Below are 18,067 nucleotides of genomic sequence, written 5' to 3'. Positions count from 1 at the left end.
TATAATTAGATAAAATTGATTGTATCATATATTCAATTTTAACACCATGAAAAGAGAGAGAGAGAGAGAGAGAGAGAGGATTAGTACTCAAACATATTGACCACTTGGATCTTTCCCGATGTAATCAACATTATTTAGAAGCTCGTTGTATCGTGATGGATCAATTTATGGGATATACACCGAGCAAGTAGCTCTTCAAGGCAGATGAAAGAGGAAGTTCTTGGAGGCTAATTCCCAGGTGACTGACCCCCAACCAACTGAACACAAAGAAAAACGTTCAAGTTTCTCTTTGCCATCAATATATAGATGATCTGATTACAATATTCAGTAGGTTTGGAGCCCTTAATGAATCAGAAACAGAGGTGTAAGGAAGGAGCCTATTGAGCAATGGGCCACGATTACGAGATGAACTTGATCACACTAAAGCGGTGTTTGGTATTGATGTCGTTCTAGAAAACGGTGATATATCAGCGCTATGTTGGAAAAACCAGTGCTCCAGGAAACGTTGTTAGTATGAAAATTTTAATAAATTCTCATGCAACATAATTCACTCAATCAAATGATTGAATTTTTATTATTTTGGGTAAAGCCGATTTTGGAAATCATATGGATTGTTCCAATTAATTACATCTCCACAAGAAAGTAGAGAGCACCTTTTGATTATGATTTGTAGAAATGAATAGAATGAAAAAGAAGAACAATAGAGTACTTAAAAAAAATTCACTTACATTTCTTTTACCTCAAGTATACAAGAATGAGAAGAAAACAAAACTCTACAACAGTAAATTTGTATCTTTTCTTTGATAAGGAAACAGATAGAAATGAGAAGAGAGAAAGATGCATGTTCCAAAGTCTATTCAATTTCAGGAACTTAAAAGGATTTCTGCTAAGGTAAGGAGCTTGATTTCTCCCTTATGAGAGAGTGGCAGTGTAAAGTTTTAGATGGCCGTCAAGTCTATGGTGAAACCCAACTCTAACGTATAATTAGATAAAATTGATTGTATCATATATTCAATTTTAACACCATGAAAAGAGAGAGAGAGAGAGAGAGAGGATTAGTACTCAAGCATATTGACCACTTGGATCTTTCCCGATGTAACCAACATTATTTAGAAGCTCGTTGTATCGTGATGGATCAAATTATGGGATATACACCGAGCAAGTCGCTCTTCAAGGCAGATGAAAGAGGAAGTTCTTGGAGGCTAATTCCCAGGTGACTGACCCCCAACCAACTGAACACAAAGAAAAACGTTCAAGTTTCTCTTTGCCATCAATATATAGATGATCTGATTACAATATTCAGTAGGTTTGGGGCCCTTAATGAATCAGAAACAGAGGTGTAAGGAAGGAGCCTATTGAGCAATGGGCCACGATTACGAGATGAACTTGATCACACTAAAGCGGTGTTTGGTATTGATGTCGTTCTAGAAAACGGTGATATATCAGCGCTATGTTGGAAAAACCAGTGCTCCAGGAAACGTTGTTAGTATGAAAATTTTAATAAATTCTCATGCAACATAATTCACTCAATCAAATGATTGAATTTTTATTATTTTGGGTAAAGCCGATTTTGGAAATCATATGGATTGTTCCAATTAATTACATCTCCACAAGAAAGTAGAGAGCACCTTTTGATTATGATTTGGAGAAATGAATAGAATGAAAAAGAAGAACAATAGAGTACTTAAAAAAAATTCACTTACATTTCATTTACCTCAAGTATACAAGATTGAGAAGAAAACAAAACTCTACAACAGTAAATTTGTATCTTTTCTTTGATAAGGAAACAGATAGAAATGAGAAGAGAGAAAGATGCAAGTTCCAAAGTCTATTCAATTTCAGGAACTTAAAAGGATTTCAGCTAAGGTAAGGAGCTTGATTTCTCCCTTATGAGAGAGTGGCAGTGTAAAGTTTTAGATGGCCGTCAAGTCTATGGTGAAACCCAACTCTAACGTATAATTAGATAAAATTGATTGTATCATATATTCAATTTTAACACCATGAAAAGAGAGAGAGAGAGAGAGAGAGAGAGGATTAGTACTCAAACATATTGACCACTTGGATCTTTCCCGATGTAATCAACATTATTTAGAAGCTCGTTGTATCGTGATGGATCAATTTATGGGATATACACCGAGCAAGTAGCTCTTCAAGGCAGATGAAAGAGGAAGTTCTTGGAGGCTAATTCCCAGGTGACTGACCCCCAACCAACTGAACACAAAGAAAAACGTTCAAGTTTCTCTTTGCCATCAATATATAGATGATCTGATTACAATATTCAGTAGGTTTGGGGCCCTTAATGAATCAGAAACAGAGGTGTAAGGAAGGAGCCTATTGAGCAATGGGCCACGATTACGAGATGAACTTGATCACACTAAAGCGGTGTTTGGTATTGATGTCGTTCTAGAAAACGGTGATATATCAGCGCTATGTTGGAAAAATTAGTGCTCCAGGAAACGTTGTTAGTATGAAAATTTTAATAAATTCTCATGCAACATAATTCACTCAATCAAATGATTGAATTTTTATTATTTTGGGTAAAGCCGATTTTGGAAATCATATGGATTGTTCCAATTAATTACATCTCCACAAGAAAGTAGAGAGCACCTTTTGATTATGATTTGGAGAAATGAATAGAATGAAAAAGAAGAACAATAGAGTACTTAAAAAAAATTCACTTACATTTCTTTTACCTCAAGTATACAAGAATGAGAAGAAAACAAAACTCTACAACAGTAAATTTGTATCTTTTCTTTGATAAGGAAACAGATAGAAATGAGAAGAGAGAAAGATGCAAGTTCCAAAGTCTATTCAATTTCAGGAACTTAAAAGGATTTCTGCTATGGTAAGGAGCTTGATTTCTCCCTTATGAGAGAGTGGCTGTGTAAAGTTTTAGATGGCCGTCAAGTCTATGGTGAAACCCAACTCTAACGTATAATTAGATAAAATTGATTGTATCATATATTCAATTTTAACACCATGAAAAGAGAGAGAGAGAGAGAGAGAGAGAGAGAGAGAGAGGATTTGTATTCAAACATATTGACCACTTGGATCTTTCCCGATGTAATCAACATTATTTAGAAGCTCGTTGTATCGTGATGGATCAAATTATGGGATATACACCGAGCAAGTAGTTTTTCAAGGCAGATGAAAGAGGAAGTTCTTGGAGGCTAATTCCCAGGTGACTGACCCCCAACCAACTGAACACAAAGAAAAACGTTCAAGTTTCTCTTTGCCATCAATATATAGATGATCTGATTACAATATTCAGTAGGTTTGGGGCCCTTAATGAATCAGAAACAGAGGTGTAAGGAAGGAGCCTAATGAGCAATGGGCCACGATTACGAGATGAACTTGATCACACTAAAGCGGTGTTTGGTATTGATGTCGTTCTAGAAAACGGTGATATATCAGCGCTATGTTGGAAAAACCAGTGCTCCAGGAAACGTTGTTAGTATGAAAATTTTAATAAATTCTCATGCAACATAATTCACTCAATCAAATGATTGAATTTTTATTATTTTGGGTAAAGCCGATTTTGGAAATCATATGGATTGTTCCAATTAATTACATCTCCACAAGAAAGTAGAGAGCACCTTTTGATTATGATTTGGAGAAATGAATAGAATGAAAAAGAAGAACAATAGAGTACTTAAAAAAAATTCACTTACATTTCTTTTACCTCAAGTATACAAGAATGAGAAGAAAACAAAACTCTACAACAGTAAATTTGTATCTTTCCTTTGATAAGGAAACAGATAGAAATGAGAAGAGAGAAAAATGCAAATTCCAAAGTCTATTCAATTTCAGGAACTTAAAAGGATTTCAGCTAAGGTAAGGAGCTTGATTTCTCCCTTATGAGAGAGTGGCAGTGTAAAGTTTTAGATGGCCGTGAAGTCTATGGTGAAACCCAACTCTAACGTATAATTAGATAAAATTGATTGTATCATATATTCAATTTTAACACCATGAAAAGAGAGAGAGAGAGAGAGAGAGAGAGGATTAGTACTCAAATATATTGACCACTTGGATCTTTCCCGATGTAATCAACATTATTTAGAAGCTCGTTGTGTCGTGATGGATCAAATTATGGGATATACACCGAGCAAGTAGCTCTTCAAGGCAGATGAAAGAGGAAGTTTTGGAGGCTAATTCCTAGGTGACTGACCCCCAACCAACTGAACACAAAGAAAAACGTTCAAGTTTGTCTTTGCCATCAATATATAGATGATCTGATTACAATATTCAGTAGGTTTGGGGCACTTAATGAATCAGAAACAGAGGTGTAAGGAAGGAGCCTATTGAGCAATGGGCCATGATTACGAGATGAACTTGATCACACTAAAGCGGTGTTTGGTATTGATGTCGTTCTAGAAAACGGTGATATATCAGCGCTATGTTGGAAAAATTAGTGCTCCAGGAAACGTTGTTAGTATGAAAATTTTAATAAATTCTCATGCAACATAATTCACTCAATCAAATGATTGAATTTTTATTATTTTGGGTAAAGCCGATTTTGGAAATCATATGGATTGTTCCAATTAATTACATCTCCACAAGAAAGTAGAGAGCACCTTTTGATTATGATTTGGAGAAATGAATAGAATGAAAAAGAAGAACAATAGAGTACTTAAAAAAAATTCACTTACATTTCTTTTACCTCAAGTATACAAGAATGAGAAGAAAACAAAACTCTACAACAGTAAATTTGTATCTTTTCTTTGATAAGGAAACAGATAGAAATGAGAAGAGAGAAAGATGCAAGTTCCAAAGTCTATTCAATTTCAGGAACTTAAAAGGATTTCTGCTATGGTAAGGAGCTTGATTTCTCCCTTATGAGAGAGTGGCTGTGTAAAGTTTTAGATGGCCGTCAAGTCTATGGTGAAACCCAACTCTAACGTATAATTAGATAAAATTGATTGTATCATATATTCAATTTTAACACCATGAAAAGAGAGAGAGAGAGAGAGAGAGAGAGAGAGAGAGAGAGAGGATTTGTATTCAAACATATTGACCACTTGGATCTTTCCCGATGTAATCAACATTATTTAGAAGCTCGTTGTATCGTGATGGATCAAATTATGGGATATACACCGAGCAAGTAGTTTTTCAAGGCAGATGAAAGAGGAAGTTCTTGGAGGCTAATTCCCAGGTGACTGACCCCCAACCAACTGAACACAAAGAAAAACGTTCAAGTTTCTCTTTGCCATCAATATATAGATGATCTGATTACAATATTCAGTAGGTTTGGGGCCCTTAATGAATCAGAAACAGAGGTGTAAGGAAGGAGCCTAATGAGCAATGGGCCACGATTACGAGATGAACTTGATCACACTAAAGCGGTGTTTGGTATTGATGTCGTTCTAGAAAACGGTGATATATCAGCGCTATGTTGGAAAAACCAGTGCTCCTAGAAACGTTGTTAGTATGAAAATTTTAATAAATTCTCATGCAACATAATTCACTCAATCAAATGATTGAATTTTTATTATTTTGGGTAAAGCCGATTTTGGAAATCATATGGATTGTTCCAATTAATTACATCTCCACAAGAAAGTAGAGAGCACCTTTTGATTATGATTTGGAGAAATGAATAGAATGAAAAAGAAGAACAATAGAGTACTTAAAAAAAATTCACTTACATTTCTTTTACCTCAAATATACAAGAATGAGAAGAAAACAAAACTCTACAACAGTAAATTTGTATCTTTCCTTTGATAAGGAAACAGATAGAAATGAGAAGAGAGAAAAATGCAAATTCCAAAGTCTATTCAATTTCAGGAACTTAAAAGGATTTCAGCTAAGGTAAGGAGCTTGATTTCTCCCTTATGAGAGAGTGGCAGTGTAAAGTTTTAGATGGCCGTGAAGTCTATGGTGAAACCCAACTCTAACGTATAATTAGATAAAATTGATTGTATCATATATTCAATTTTAACACCATGAAAAGAGAGAGAGAGAGAGAGAGAGAGAGGATTAGTACTCAAATATATTGACCACTTGGATCTTTCCCGATGTAATCAACATTATTTAGAAGCTCGTTGTGTCGTGATGGATCAAATTATGGGATATACACCGAGCAAGTAGCTCTTCAAGGCAGATGAAAGAGGAAGTTTTGGAGGCTAATTCCTAGGTGACTGACCCCCAACCAACTGAACACAAAGAAAAACGTTCAAGTTTGTCTTTGCCATCAATATATAGATGATCTGATTACAATATTCAGTAGGTTTGGGGCACTTAATGAATCAGAAACAGAGGTGTAAGGAAGGAGCCTATTGAGCAATGGGCCATGATTACGAGATGAACTTGATCACACTAAAGCGGTGTTTGGTATTGATGTCGTTCTAGAAAACGGTGATATATCAGCGCTATGTTGGAAAAACCAGTGCTCCAGGAAACGTTGTTAGTATGAAAATTTTAATAAATTCTCATGCAACATAATTCACTCAATCAAATGATTGAATTTTTATTATTTTGGGTAAAGCCGATTTTGGAAATCATATGGATTGTTCCAATTAATTACATCTCCACAAGAAAGTAGAGAGCACCTTTTGATTATGATTTGGAGAAATGAATAGAATGAAAAAGAAGAACAATAGAGTACTTAAAAAAAATTCACTTACATTTCTTTTACCTCAAGTATACAAGAATGAGAAGAAAACAAAACTCTACAACAGTAAATTTGTATCTTTTCTTTGATAAGGAAACAGATAGAAATGAGAAGAGAGAAAGATGCAAGTTCCAAAGTCTATTCAATTTCAGGAACTTAAAAGGATTTCTGCTATGGTAAGGAGCTTGATTTCTCCCTTATGAGAGAGTGGCTGTGTAAAGTTTTAGATGGCCGTCAAGTCTATGGTGAAACCCAACTCTAACGTATAATTAGATAAAATTGATTGTATCATATATTCAATTTTAACACCATGAAAAGAGAGAGAGAGAGAGAGAGAGAGAGAGAGAGAGAGGATTTGTATTCAAACATATTGACCACTTGGATCTTTCCCGATGTAATCAACATTATTTAGAAGCTCGTTGTATCGTGATGGATCAAATTATGGGATATACACCGAGCAAGTAGTTTTTCAAGGCAGATGAAAGAGGAAGTTCTTGGAGGCTAATTCCCAGGTGACTGACCCCCAACCAACTGAACACAAAGAAAAACGTTCAAGTTTCTCTTTGCCATCAATATATAGATGATCTGATTACAATATTCAGTAGGTTTGGGGCCCTTAATGAATCAGAAACAGAGGTGTAAGGAAGGAGCCTAATGAGCAATGGGCCACGATTACGAGATGAACTTGATCACACTAAAGCGGTGTTTGGTATTGATGTCGTTCTAGAAAACGGTGATATATCAGCGCTATGTTGGAAAAACCAGTGCTCCTAGAAACGTTGTTAGTATGAAAATTTTAATAAATTCTCATGCAACATAATTCACTCAATCAAATGATTGAATTTTTATTATTTTGGGTAAAGCCGATTTTGGAAATCATATGGATTGTTCCAATTAATTACATCTCCACAAGAAAGTAGAGAGCACCTTTTGATTATGATTTGGAGAAATGAATAGAATGAAAAAGAAGAACAATAGAGTACTTAAAAAAAATTCACTTACATTTCTTTTACCTCAAATATACAAGAATGAGAAGAAAACAAAACTCTACAACAGTAAATTTGTATCTTTCCTTTGATAAGGAAACAGATAGAAATGAGAAGAGAGAAAAATGCAAATTCCAAAGTCTATTCAATTTCAGGAACTTAAAAGGATTTCAGCTAAGGTAAGGAGCTTGATTTCTCCCTTATGAGAGAGTGGCAGTGTAAAGTTTTAGATGGCCGTGAAGTCTATGGTGAAACCCAACTCTAACGTATAATTAGATAAAATTGATTGTATCATATATTCAATTTTAACACCATGAAAAGAGAGAGAGAGAGAGAGAGAGAGAGGATTAGTACTCAAATATATTGACCACTTGGATCTTTCCCGATGTAATCAACATTATTTAGAAGCTCGTTGTGTCGTGATGGATCAAATTATGGGATATACACCGAGCAAGTAGCTCTTCAAGGCAGATGAAAGAGGAAGTTTTGGAGGCTAATTCCTAGGTGACTGACCCCCAACCAACTGAACACAAAGAAAAACGTTCAAGTTTGTCTTTGCCATCAATATATAGATGATCTGATTACAATATTCAGTAGGTTTGGGGCACTTAATGAATCAGAAACAGAGGTGTAAGGAAGGAGCCTATTGAGCAATGGGCCATGATTACGAGATGAACTTGATCACACTAAAGCGGTGTTTGGTATTGATGTCGTTCTAGAAAACGGTGATATATCAGCGCTATGTTGGAAAAACCAGTGCTCCAGGAAACGTTGTTAGTATGAAAATTTTAATAAATTCTCATGCAACATAATTCACTCAATCAAATGATTGAATTTTTATTATTTTGGGTAAAGCCGATTTTGGAAATCATATGGATTGTTCCAATTAATTACATCTCCACAAGAAAGTAGAGAGCACCTTTTGATTATGATTTGGAGAAATGAATAGAATGAAAAAGAAGAACAATAGAGTACTTAAAAAAAATTCACTTACATTTCTTTTACCTCAAGTATACAAGAATGAGAAGAAAACAAAACTCTACAACAGTAAATTTGTATCTTTTCTTTGATAAGGAAACAGATAGAAATGAGAAGAGAGAAAGATGCAAGTTCCAAAGTCTATTCAATTTCAGGAACTTAAAAGGATTTCTGCTATGGTAAGGAGCTTGATTTCTCCCTTATGAGAGAGTGGCTGTGTAAAGTTTTAGATGGCCGTCAAGTCTATGGTGAAACCCAACTCTAACGTATAATTAGATAAAATTGATTGTATCATATATTCAATTTTAACACCATGAAAAGAGAGAGAGAGAGAGAGAGAGAGAGAGAGAGAGAGGATTTGTATTCAAACATATTGACCACTTGGATCTTTCCCGATGTAATCAACATTATTTAGAAGCTCGTTGTATCGTGATGGATCAAATTATGGGATATACACCGAGCAAGTAGTTTTTCAAGGCAGATGAAAGAGGAAGTTCTTGGAGGCTAATTCCCAGGTGACTGACCCCCAACCAACTGAACACAAAGAAAAACGTTCAAGTTTCTCTTTGCCATCAATATATAGATGATCTGATTACAATATTCAGTAGGTTTGGGGCCCTTAATGAATCAGAAACAGAGGTGTAAGGAAGGAGCCTAATGAGCAATGGGCCACGATTACGAGATGAACTTGATCACACTAAAGCGGTGTTTGGTATTGATGTCGTTCTAGAAAACGGTGATATATCAGCGCTATGTTGGAAAAACCAGTGCTCCTAGAAACGTTGTTAGTATGAAAATTTTAATAAATTCTCATGCAACATAATTCACTCAATCAAATGATTGAATTTTTATTATTTTGGGTAAAGCCGATTTTGGAAATCATATGGATTGTTCCAATTAATTACATCTCCACAAGAAAGTAGAGAGCACCTTTTGATTATGATTTGGAGAAATGAATAGAATGAAAAAGAAGAACAATAGAGTACTTAAAAAAAATTCACTTACATTTCTTTTACCTCAAATATACAAGAATGAGAAGAAAACAAAACTCTACAACAGTAAATTTGTATCTTTCCTTTGATAAGGAAACAGATAGAAATGAGAAGAGAGAAAAATGCAAATTCCAAAGTCTATTCAATTTCAGGAACTTAAAAGGATTTCAGCTAAGGTAAGGAGCTTGATTTCTCCCTTATGAGAGAGTGGCAGTGTAAAGTTTTAGATGGCCGTGAAGTCTATGGTGAAACCCAACTCTAACGTATAATTAGATAAAATTGATTGTATCATATATTCAATTTTAACACCATGAAAAGAGAGAGAGAGAGAGAGAGAGAGAGGATTAGTACTCAAATATATTGACCACTTGGATCTTTCCCGATGTAATCAACATTATTTAGAAGCTCGTTGTGTCGTGATGGATCAAATTATGGGATATACACCGAGCAAGTAGCTCTTCAAGGCAGATGAAAGAGGAAGTTTTGGAGGCTAATTCCTAGGTGACTGACCCCCAACCAACTGAACACAAAGAAAAACGTTCAAGTTTGTCTTTGCCATCAATATATAGATGATCTGATTACAATATTCAGTAGGTTTGGGGCACTTAATGAATCAGAAACAGAGGTGTAAGGAAGGAGCCTATTGAGCAATGGGCCATGATTACGAGATGAACTTGATCACACTAAAGCGGTGTTTGGTATTGATGTCGTTCTAGAAAACGGTGATATATCAGCGCTATGTTGGAAAAACCAGTGCTCCAGGAAACGTTGTTAGTATGAAAATTTTAATAAATTCTCATGCAACATAATTCACTCAATCAAATGATTGAATTTTTATTATTTTGGGTAAAGCCGATTTTGGAAATCATATGGATTGTTCCAATTAATTACATCTCCACAAGAAAGTAGAGAGCACCTTTTGATTATGATTTGGAGAAATGAATAGAATGAAAAAGAAGAACAATAGAGTACTTAAAAAAAATTCACTTACATTTCTTTTACCTCAAGTATACAAGAATGAGAAGAAAACAAAACTCTACAACAGTAAATTTGTATCTTTCCTTTGATAAGGAAACAGATAGAAATGAGAAGAGAGAAAAATGCAAATTCCAAAGTCTATTCAATTTCAGGAACTTAAAAGGATTTCAGCTAAGGTAAGGAGCTTGATTTCTCCCTTATGAGAGAGTGGCAGTGTAAAGTTTTAGATGGCCGTGAAGTCTATGGTGAAACCCAACTCTAACGTAAAATTAGATAAAATTGATTGTATCATATATTCAATTTTAACACCATGAAAAGAGAGAGAGAGAGAGAGAGAGAGAGAGGATTAGTACTCAAACATATTGACCACTTGGATCTTTCCCGATGTAATCAACATTATTTAGAAGCTCGTTGTGTCGTGATGGATCAAATTATGGGATATACACCGAGCAAGTAGCTCTTCAAGGCAGATGAAAGAGGAAGTTTTGGAGGCTAATTCCTAGGTGACTGACCCCCAACCAACTGAACACAAAGAAAAACGTTCAAGTTTGTCTTTGCCATCAATATATAGATGATCTGATTACAATATTCAGTAGGTTTGGGGCACTTAATGAATCAGAAACAGAGGTGTAAGGAAGGAGCCTATTGAGCAATGGGCCATGATTACGAGATGAACTTGATCACACTAAAGCGGTGTTTGGTATTGATGTCGTTCTAGAAAACGGTGATATATCAGCGCTATGTTGGAAAAACCAGTGCTCCAGGAAACGTTGTTAGTATGAAAATTTTAATAAATTCTCATGCAACATAATTCACTCAATCAAATGATTGAATTTTTATTATTTTGGGTAAAGCCGATTTTGGAAATCATATGGATTGTTCCAATTAATTACATCTCCACAAGAAAGTAGAGAGCACCTTTTGATTATGATTTGGAGAAATGAATAGAATGAAAAAGAAGAACAATAGGGTACTGAAAAAAAAATTCACTTACATTTCTTTTACCTCAAGTATACAAGAATGAGAAGAAAACAAAACTCTACAACAGTAAATTTGTATCTTTTCTTTGATAAGGAAACAGATAGAAATGAAAAGAGAGAAAGATGCAAGTTCCAAAGTCTATTCAATTTCAGGAACTTAAAAGGATTTCAGCTAAGGTAAGGAGCTTGATTTCTCCCTTATGAGAGAGTGGCAGTGTAAAGTTTTAGATGGCCGTCAAGTCTATGGTGAAACCCAACTCTAACGTATAATTAGATAAAATTGATTGTATCATATATTCAATTTTAACACCATGAAAAAAGAGAGAGAGAGAGAGAGAGAGAGGATTAGTACTCAAACATATTGACCATTTGGATCTTTCCCGATGTAATCAACATTATTTAGAAGCTCGTTGTATCGTGATGGATCAATTTATGGGATATACACCGAGCAAGTAGCTCTTCAAGGCAGATGAAAGAGGAAGTTCTTGGAGGCTAATTCCCAGGTGACTGACCCCCAACCAACTGAACACAAAGAAAAATGTTCAAGTTTCTCTTTGCCATCAATATATAGATGATCTGATTACAATATTCAGTAGGTTTGGGGCACTTAATGAATCAGAAACAGAGGTGTAAGGAAGGAGCCTATTGAGAAATGGGCCACGATTACGAGATGAACTTGATCACACTAAAGCGGTGTTTGGTATTGATGTCGTTCTAGAAAACAGTGATATATCAGCGCTATGTTGGAAAAACCAGTGCTCCAGGAAACGTTGTTAGTATGAAAATTTTAATAAATTCTCATGCAACATAATTCACTCAATCAAATGATTGAATTTTTATTATTTTGGGTAAAGCCGATTTTGGAAATCATATGGATTGTTCCAATTAATTACATTTCCACAAGAAAGTAGAATGCACCTTTTGATTATGATTTGGAGGAATGAATAGAATGAAAAAGAAGAACAATAGGGTATTTAAGAAAAATTCACTTACATTTCTTTTACCTCAAGTATACAAGAATGAGAAGAAAACAAAACTCTACAACAGTAAATTTGTATCTTTTCTTTTTTATACAAAGAAAATTTCCTTCTCACTCCTTTCTTCACAATAAGTTGTAGTCAATCAAATGAAATTATGATTATAAACAACCTTAATCCTTTGGATTTTTGCAGACAAGAAGGGAACCGTAGTCAATCAAATTGCATATTTGATTGTAAACGATTTTATTCTCTTGTTTTTCATTTTCATTTGAAGGGAGCCATAATCAGTTTTTGAGAATTAGGTTGTAAATGATTTTCATTTGAAGGGACTATAGTCAACAAAGTAGAGGCACCTAGTTGTAAATGGTTTATTTCCCTCTATTTTCTTTCTCAAAATTGAAAATAAAAGAGAGAAAGAGAAATGACACATAGCAGAATACATATATAGGAAGTATTCATGAAGATGACTTTCCTTTTCCTACCTGTATTAGTGAGACTTATTTTCCTTCCCTGCCTTCCCTCCTTATCTTTTCTTTTGTTAAGAATCTCCTATGACAATTTTCTTCAAAGAGCACCCTAGCTTCCCCTTAAGAAGCTTATTAAATAGGGAGTGGGGTAGTTATGTAACCACCTCTTCCTCCTAGATGAGGGACACCTATCCCTCCCACTTAAAGAAAGGGAACTCCCCACTTAAATCGAGGGAACTCTCATACAAGATACTTTTTTATAGTTTTGATAATTTGGCTAGCAAACCAGCTAACCCACTATTTTTGGTTATTAACTTATTAGATATTATTTGGACTAAAAAAATGCTTTCAACAAACGTCAATATGTTTGAAAACTATTTTTTCATAAAAAAATGGTGCTCCAAGCCATGCCTTGGAAATTGAGAAGGCGTGGTTTAGAGCAATGTCAAATTCAACGTTTTCTTAGATTGGAGTTCATTGTTATCAATAAGGATATGATGTGATAGTGATGTAGACTTTCTATAACGGGTACTAGTGCTGAAAATAAATATGAAATACTAGTACCAAACAGAAGGTATTGCTATTGTTCCAGGAAACGTCCTACGTGGCAGCAACGTTTCCAAATAAAAATAAAAAAGACACCATTTTCTCAAAAATGGTACTTCCAATCTACACAATTGAGGTACCTCAAAAATTGTATGGGTGCCAAACAGAAAACACAGTATTGCTGTACTTGCATCAACGATTCCAAACATATACTATGATTTTGACGCAATTGAGGTACCTTTAATTTCCTCGTTATTTTTTTCCAATTTAAAATACCTGGCCTCTTATAGCTTTCATCATTTTATTTAGCTGCATAACTGATACCTTCATACCTTATTTGATTTAGATATTTCTCACTCCATTAGAGTAACTTCTTATTATATGGGTTGTTACTTGCAAGATTGTTTTCAGCTTTTCTTCTTCAAAGTAAACTTCTTATTTGACCAAGTCTCGCTTTGACAGGTGTCCTAGACCAAATTTTTTTGGATTTGAAGTGTTCAGTTAGTTATTAATTTGCTCTGTTTTTGCTTCACTGTAATGTGGCCTAATGGATAAGAAAGTGAGAGCTCTAATGTGCGTTAAGGACCTAGGAGGGTTCTAGTTCCGCGAGTACAGTTGTAAGCATATGGAGTGGCCACTGGCCAGGAGCATAATCTCCAACTCTACCAGTTTCAGACCAATGAAGTATATATGCGGAACCGGCCAGCGGTCACTATCATCAAATAACGAATTTCATTAGCTACTATAAAAGCAAAGCATATGAAAATGAAAGAAAAGATCTAATTTGATGCAGCGGAAGAGAGTAAAGCTATAGAGATGATGAGAGCTTTTGAGAAAAGGACCACGGTTGTGCCCCGATTGTCTTTTTATAGGGCTCTGATGCAAAAGAAGCTTTCAGCAACATAAAAAATGCCAGCCCTTTTGGAAATGTTGTTGTCAATTACCGGTATCGATCGGTATCTTTCTGGCACCTCTGGGGCGTTAGAACTTAATGGGAGCTCAAGCCAGCGTCAGCTCCTTCGACCACAGAAGGATATGAGACTAAAACGCTGGCATCTGCCATCCCTTGGTGAGAGGACACCACTTCAATTTATAAAACAAATCTTGAGTTGATGACGTCGGTGGTGCTGGAGAAATCAGGAGACAAGCTGTTCTAGAGGTGAAATCTAATTTAGAAGATAAGATCAAAGGCCTTCTCAACAAGTTAAACTTTTATTTTGAAAGATAATTTTGACATTTTTAAAAGTTTTAAACCACACATGTTATCACTGATGGCAACTTTTAAGTAATACTAGGCCCAAAGTAAATAGGATACTAATCAATAATTTTCCAAAACAAAAAGAGCTTTAAGCCTTTTAAAATCATGTCAAATCCTCCTATTGGACCGGACTTGGTATGTCCCCGTGTAGAGTGAAGGCACCCACTTCGCATCACCATTGTGAATTTGCAAGTGTAATAAATGCGAACAAGATATTTTGATTTGGTTTGAGACTTTTGTCCTTTAATTTTGTTGTTTTCTTTTACAATTTTCTCGTTATTTTTGGTGGTTCATGAATTTTTACTAAACAAATTATATCAAGAAAAACGCACTCATTTGTTGAGACCCTCATCGATTAAGCAGCAACTACGCACTTGGCCACCCATGTCTGTGAAGCTCCCGCAGCTAAATCTGCTTCTGTTTCTGCTTGTCTGGTATGCAGATTCTGAAGATGATGATTTCACTTACAATGGCTTCCGAGGTTCTAACTAAAGCCTGGAAGCTCTGGCACAGATCACGTCAAACGGGCTATTGATGATAACCAACCGCACTGCACAACAGTCAGGTCACGCTTTCTACCCGTACCCAACGGTAAAGTGTTCTCCTTCTCTACCACTTTGGTGTTCGCCATCTTCAGCCAGCCCGGGTACCCAGATATAGGCGGCCATGGATTAGCTTTTGCGATGGCACCTTCAAGAGGGTTCCCCGGATCTCAACCAGACCAGTATCTAGGCATCTTCAACAAGTCCAACAATGGAAAATCATCCAACCATATTGTTGCAGTTGAACTTGACACACTCCGGAACATTGAATTGGCTGATGTCGATGATAATCATGCAGGTATTGACGTTAATAGCTTAACTTCTGTTGTTTCCGCACCAGCATCTTATTTTACTGATCAAAATGGTGGGCATAAGAACCTAACCCTCAAAAGTGGGAAAGCAATGCAACTGTGGATCGAATATAATGGCTTCAACACTCAAATTAGTGTCACATTAGCTCCTATTAATGTGCCTAAACCTGATATCCCACTCTTATCCTTTGTTTACGATCTTTCTTCGATATTGGAAGACCACATGTACGTTGGTTTCTCAGCGTCTAATAGCCCAGCTCTAACACCACAGTATGTGTTGGGGTGGAGCTTTAAGATGAATGGTCCAGCCAAAGAGCTCACTCTCTCCCAACTTCCTAAGCTTCCTCGACTAGGACCCAAACAGATATCTAAGTTTGTTACGGTTGGGTTGCCCATCATTGGCCTGGTTTTATTGTGTACGGTTTTTGCCGGCATCCTTTTTATCTTGAGGAAGAGAAAATTTGCGGAAGTGCTTGAAGATTGGGAACTAGACTATGGGCCTCACAGGTTCAAATTTAAGGATCTTTACATTGCCACCAAGGGATTCAGGGAAAATGAGCTTCTGGGTACGGGCGGTTTCGGAGAGTGTCCCATGAATCAAGACAAGGAATGACAGAATTCGTTGCCGAGATTGCTAGTATCGGTCGGCTGCGGCACCGGAACTTAGTACAACTCTTGGGTTATTGCCGACGTAAGGGAGAGCTTCTGCTGGTCTACGATTACATGCCGAATGGAAGTTTAGACAAGTATCTGTTCGACCAACCAAAGTCTAGACTCAATTGGGACCTAAGATTTCAAGTCATCAAAGGGGTAGCGTCCGCGCTATTTTATCTGCATGAAGATTGGGAGCGGATCGTTGTTCACAGGGACGTGAAGTCCAGCAATGTTTTATTAGATAGAGAATTCAATGGGAGGTTAGGTGATTTCGGACTCTCAAGGTTATATGATCACGGAACTGATCCACAAACGACACATGTAATGGGGACACTAGGCTACCTTGCACCGGAGATCACTAGAACTAGTAAGCCGACTCCAAGTACAGATGTGTTTGCTTTTGGGGCTTTTATGCTTGAAGTGGCTTGTGGGAAAAGGCCTAGGCATCCGGTGAGGATGTTATTTTGGTTGATTGGGTGATCTCGTTTTGGAGCAGAGGGACAATTCTTGAGACAGCAGATCCAAAATTAAGGGGTGATTATGTAGTTGAAGAAATGGATTTAGTGTTTTGCTGTAATTCATGTCCGACTGCTAGGCCGACCATGCGACAAATATTGGAGTTCTTGAACGGAGATGCTCCTCTCCCAGATCCATTGTCGGTTAGCGCTAGTAGTCTTGCGTTTGCTCACAGTGAAGGCTTCAGCGACTTTAGTATGCCGTATTCTTCTCCGGGGAATACAACAACTCAATCATCGGTGGCAGAGTCTCTTCTCTCCACAGGGGCGTTGGTAGAAATATGTTTGGTTAACGAAGCAGCTTAGGCGTTTATTGTAAGGTTAAGTGGTGTGACCAATCTTGGTGGCGAAAAGTGATAAATAAAAACTGGTGTGATCCATGTTTCTTTTCCATTGTAAATTTATCTTTGTCGTATGTAATGCATGTATAAAAGACTTAAAACATCCTGTTGTACATCCCCTGATTTTTTTTTTTTTTTTAAATACACATATATACCTTGTGGACCGATCCAGTTGATTTAAGCATACCCTCTACTAAAGAACTGTTAATATTTCGTTACATGACTTATTTAAAGTTTTTAAAACCCTATTTTAACCCTCCATGTCTTGTTCACTGCTGAAAATAGCTGACCCCCATTTGTTCGATAAAATGTCTGAATGGGTCAGTCCCCAAAATCCCTCAACCACCACTCGCACTCCCTCATCTGTCCATTTTGCACAATTTGTCCTAGCACCTCACCCAATCTGCTCAGTTTGCCGAGCTTGGATAAGAAATAAAAAAGGAAGAAAAAGAAAATTCTTTTACAATATACAATGAACATGGGAAATTTTAAAAAGAAAGCCATCTCCTGATGAAGCAACGAAACAAATATAACAAAAGGTATGTTTGGTTTTATGACGCTGCCAAATCGGTGCTACTTAGGCGTGGGTGTTTATTATGAATGAAACAACAAATTGGTTTCAATATTTATCAAATAAATTAAAAAGAAAAAAAAAAGAAACACTTAGTTTTATGTGCTTGAGACATTGGGGGAAACTTCAAGTTCTAGTTTCTCCCAACAACCAACCGAAGCACATGGATAAGTATTATAATTTTATAAATTGTGGAAGAGAAATGCTAGGCCTGTAAATTTGTTTTCCTTGTCTCCCTTATTACACAAATGATCGTGCACCATATGCCACCTAGGAAACATTAATGTTTTCACTTTCATGTTTCAACTACTACCAGTGCCAGTCATATTTCGCATTCGCATAGGTGGCTGGTGAACCCGAG

At 36.2% G+C, this 18,067-nt stretch overlaps 1 pseudogene; it reads left to right on the top strand.

The window, feature by feature from the left end:
- The first annotated feature begins 14,960 nt into the window (after positions 1–14,960).
- Positions 14,961–17,248, top strand: LOC148870607 (L-type lectin-domain containing receptor kinase IV.1 pseudogene; annotated as a pseudogene).
- The last annotated feature ends 819 nt before the right edge of the window (positions 17,249–18,067 follow it).

Source organism: Nelumbo lutea, chromosome 2 (genome assembly GCF_056320005.1).
Source record: "Nelumbo lutea isolate HS-2025 chromosome 2, American lotus-T2T, whole genome shotgun sequence".
Taxonomy (NCBI): Eukaryota; Viridiplantae; Streptophyta; class Magnoliopsida; order Proteales; family Nelumbonaceae; genus Nelumbo; species Nelumbo lutea.
This window is presented reverse-complemented; position numbering and strand designations above follow the sequence as displayed.